This window comes from Centruroides vittatus, unplaced genomic scaffold (assembly GCF_030686945.1).
Source record: "Centruroides vittatus isolate TY-2023 unplaced genomic scaffold, ASM3068694v2 contig_923, whole genome shotgun sequence".
Taxonomy (NCBI): Eukaryota; Metazoa; Arthropoda; class Arachnida; order Scorpiones; family Buthidae; genus Centruroides; species Centruroides vittatus.
Genome location: NW_027122610.1, coordinates 494184 through 499490, shown reverse-complemented (window position 1 = coordinate 499490; position 5307 = coordinate 494184).

The following is a 5307-nucleotide window of genomic DNA, read 5'->3' as shown; positions in this document are numbered from 1 at the left end:
GACTGATTTTATTACAAAATATTTCTAATACGACAATTTTTCCAAAATTTTTTTAGTCGATGGTTTACAACTAGATATTTATTTGACTAAGTACCCGTTTTTTCCATTAACAATACAAATTTGAACTCAAACTTTTGAAGTAACGACTGCCCACCTCGATACCACACTTTTGTTTTCAAATAAACTTTCCACTATTCTGAATAACTAAAAAGTTTGTCTGCATTTTCTAAAATTATAGTAGTAGTCCGAATCAATAAATAATAATTAACACATTAGTCTCAAACTAACACATTTCGATTCAATTTTTTCAATCTCAAATTAGTCTATAATTATTAATTAATATATTGAATTCTGAAGTAAAACATATATAAAACTGTTTTGAATAAAGTTTGTTATTTACTGAATTAACTGTATAATTATTCAATTCTGAAGTAAAAACTTTATCTTACTGTATTTGTTTACCGATTAACGTAATTAAAACACACGTAAAATTTATTGACAACAGATGTCAGCACTTGACTGCATTGTCTGTTTTACATTTTTTTGTCCAGGTGGTGTTTTGTTGACTTGAAAAATAAATTATTTCATTTTTTGCATATTTATGCAATAATATTACTATAAGAAGTCAACGTGAGACATGACAAAATACATGAGACTAGTCGCCAACTATACCGCCTAAATAAAAAATCGCACAAAAAAAGACTGCATAAAAACGGGTTTGACTGTATAGTGGTAAGATTTTTAAAAAAGGCTTTTGCCTTTTTTTCTAACATTTAGAAATTATAACTGAAAACTATCAGACTTCCTTTGTGGTTCCCTTAAATTAACCTCCTGTTTGAATGCCTGGAAAGACATGTAAGAGCTCTTGCCAGCTTATTTTTTAATTTACCAACTAATGTATTGATTTCTTACAGATCAAAGTTACAATTTACTTATACAAACAACAAATTTGCTATCATTATGATACAGATATCAGTTTCAATTGGTAATGCAAACTATATTATAACTGGTGTGTATTACTAACGATACTTGAATATTATCAAATCTCTTGTCAACTGAGAGATTTGATAATACTGCATGACGACGAACGATTTTGACTTTGCAAACTGCAGAAAACAAAATGCCTTCTCTGTTTCAGTACTTCCTAGAGGTAGACGACAAGATGTTTGAATGCAGATGGGAGAAGAAACTTTGACTAGTGTACATCAGATAATAATCAACATAATTACAATAATCATTTTAAATTAAATTGTATATACAAGGTCTTCATACAGGACTAATATCCAAATAAAGCAAAAGTTGTGTGCTAAGCATTTAATGGAAAATTTTATAATTTTTATTAAGCGGATCTTACAAATGCTCTTAAAAATTCAGCATATGCGATTTTTCCAGTTAAATTTGGATCGTAATATTCTAAAATTCTGAACAGTTGTTCTTCGGGCAAAACCACACCGACTTTTTGTAAAAGTTCCCTAAAAATGTTACATTCCACTAAACCGGTCGTATTCTTGTCATAAAGTAAAAATTGTCTCGATAAAGTACGAAAATTTTTTGTTACTTTACCACGCATCTCTAACAACGTTTTTGTCAAATGGGGATTCTCCTCTCCGAGAGAGACCTGGAAATTTATAACCGTTTTTAAATTTCTGCTATTCTATAAAATGACTAAAATAGTAGCAAACCTTTATTCTGGCCGGAGGTAATTTTCTTCTTTTACGAATATCTGTGCTGGTGGAACTTTTTCCGAGATGGAGAATATATTTAGAAAGAATATTCAAATAATCTACGGTAGAGTCTGTTAAAAGTCCTAGAGATGCTAATTCTTTTTCAATTTTCTCGTCATTGACAGGAACAGCCACTTGTTTAAGAATATCTAATGTATTAAAATAGAAATTAATGCTCAGATAGATATTAAAATATATGAATTTAATTCTCATTTCTATTTCCAAACAGTTAAAACTTTGAGTCAACAAGGTTTATATGTCATTAGTGTACAAGACATTAGTTTCTAAATTATGATTAATATGCTTATTAATTATAACTCTCTTCTTTTTAATGTATGATATTAAGGAGTTTAAATTAAATATTTACTCGTTTAAATCCAGAAAATTAATTTAAAAATTGTATATTAAGACAAAAAAGTAGGAAAATATTACTTGTTCAGCAACTTTGTGTTGCTAACTGAGTAACAATATAAACTGGAAGTGATGGAAAAACCATCACTAAGTGTGGCAGTTTTTCATCACTTCCAGTTTGAGTTGTTTCACAAAGAGTGCATTGTTTATCCATTAGATTGTCAATAACGTCGTTTACAATTAGTTCCTTTAACTAAGATGCTAAATGACATGACAAATTGTTTCTGTTAAAAGATAACAAAACTGGAAAACAGAAGGCACAAAAAAGCCATAACAGAAATTGTTTCATACATGAAAACATGCCTATATTTCAACATTTAAGATGGCAATTTGATTTTCAACAACCAAATTATTTAGAAATAGAAAGGAATGAGAATTATTTATTGTGACACTACTAAAATTGAAAGCATTGTGTTTGCAGTGTCTTGCCCCTGTACATCTTGTTTCCTGTTAACAATGGAATCATGCAGATCATCCATCGAACTCCATTCGGAAGAAAATTTTTGAATTGAAATAACACGACTTCCAGTCCAAACTGAAAGTTTGTATATAGTTAGAGTTTTCCACATCTGGTCTCGAATTTCTTCTAACTCCATTCTCAAGATTAAGGAAGAATATACAGCAGACAGATGCCAATGGAAATTTATAGATCTACAATTTTTGAATCTTTCATTGGACTAAATTGAAACTATAAAGTTTTGAAAATGGAATATAGATTTCACATTATGCACAAATGTGGTTTCAAAAAACAGCTTTAAAATATTTTGAAAAATTAATTAGCATTTGTTATAGTCATATTCTTAAACTGGTTGGTGCATGGTACCCTAAATCTAAGTTTGACAAGCCCTGCTAATGTATAATAATCAGGCTCTGATATTTAGGAAGTTTGCAATCTTAGATATATTTTTCTTTAAGGTATACATCCCATATAAAGAAATAGATATAAAAGTAGACATAACAAAAATTCGAAAAATTAAATCTCTTTAATTACATATATATATATATATACAATATTAATAAAAAAGAATATTTGAGAAGTTTGTGTAAGTGGAGTTAATGTCAAAACAAATTATTATTCAGCAACTACCAATATTCAAGACATATATTATTCAACTTAAAATATAACAACAAGAATTTCTTTTTTGGAAAAACAATAATTAAGAACATATTAATCTAACAAAAGTTATATACACTGTCAAATTAATTCAAGTTTCATTTTCATATTTACATAAAACAGCAATATCATTGGTTAAAACTATATTGTGCATACATGTACAGTACATAACATGAGAAAATGTGAAATGATTTTAAAGTATTTTTAGCTTTGACTGTTTTGGAATGAAGGAAATTTTAATCTACTTTTTATAAACTTAGAGAATTCATTCATTTTTCTCTATGTAAAACAGAGATTTTCCATAACTTTTTTTTTCCTGGCTGTTATAAGACTTTATTTAAAAAATAAACAACAGTATAACAGCCAGGAAAGTTATGCAACTCGTTAGGGTTTTCTCTCATTGAAAAAATCTGTTTTATCTTAAATATTAAAATGCATTATGCGAATTTAATCTAACTTATGAACGAAGTTATTTTTTACCTCTAACTCTAATTATTTTAATTTTAATTGTATTCATAACTCTAAAGAACTGAATACAATTTAAGATATAAAAAATTTTTTATAAAAAACACAAGAAAAAAATCTTGAAGACAATAAATTACCTTTTAACTTCTCTCCTGCTATTAATCCAGTCTTGGAGGGATCTTCAATTTCACATCTTTTCTTTATTTCTCTGAATTTTGAATTAATTAATTCTTCTAGAGTTTGTTGTGTCTTGTTTTGTAATTTTTCAGATGAATTTAAATGTTTTTGTTCCTTGCAGAGTTTAAAATTTAGTACTGATTGATTAATCTAATCTTAAAAGAATGAATGTAAAATATTCATACCCTATTTATTTGCTGCTCTAATTCTTCTTTGATAGCAATTTCTATAGGTGTAAAAACTGTTCTCTTTGATCCAATATGAAATAAAAATTTTCTAAGAAACTCCCAATAATCAACTTGGTTTCCCGGTTTAATACCATAAGTATTGGCCAGTTTTTGAGAAATTTTTGATTCTTTTGTTGGAATGCCTGCCCAGTTTAATATGTCTATAAATATATATTTATTATATGCTAAATTTGAATTTAAAATTTTATATAAATTAGTTACATACAAAATAATAACAACATACTAAATTTCAGGCATATTAACAGAATTTTAAGCATAGTAACTATTAAATTTCCTGTATCCGTCATGCTCTTTTTTAGTGAATACAAACTACGATCAAATTGTAACATAACAAATAGCAGAATCTTCAGATTCATATTAATTTTTTTTTTAAATAAATAGTTTCATTATTTTTTTTATGTATTATGCATTTATCTTTTGATAGTTCTCTCGAAAGAGCTATGCGCTGTGTAAAGAATTATATGAAAAAGGAAATCCAGTTTTAAAATAATACATACTTGTACTTATAGAAATATAAACTATGTGAAGAACCTAAATACATGATACATTCAAAATTCGATAGTAGCCAGCAATGGCGTAGCTAGGGTGGGGCAAGTAGGGCACGTGCCCCGGGTGCCTTTCAAAGGGGGCGCACAAAATCGCCAATTATTAAATTTAAAAATCAAAATAAATCAATTCATATCAAACAAACTTGTCCACGACTCGCGCTTCGCGAATGAGCGAGAGGGAATGAGTGGTGTGCACAGGCGGCACACTTGCTTGTTCGAATTCGACACTTCTCGCACAGTTGTTTATTTTGTTTACATGTGATTTGTGATTCTGATTTAAATATTCCCGAGCGAGTGAGCGTAATTGAAGCTACTTGATTTGTTATCTAATTGTCAGTGTCGGGATAGAATCGTCTGGACGTAGGATTTCCACCTTTTTTGTTTTTATTTTATTTCAAATTAGTCGACACTGCAGAAGTCAGTTGGAAAACGACCAGTAGTTTTGAATCCACGATTGCTGCTTGGCCGCGGATTATCAGACAATAGCCGGACCTACAATAGAGCTAGGTAGCACTGATTGGTTAATCAAACTTAACTTTAGTCAAAAATCTACATACATCAAGGAACACCGGGGATGTAACAACACTTTCTGGAACCTTTTACCGGTGCTAGACGCAAAA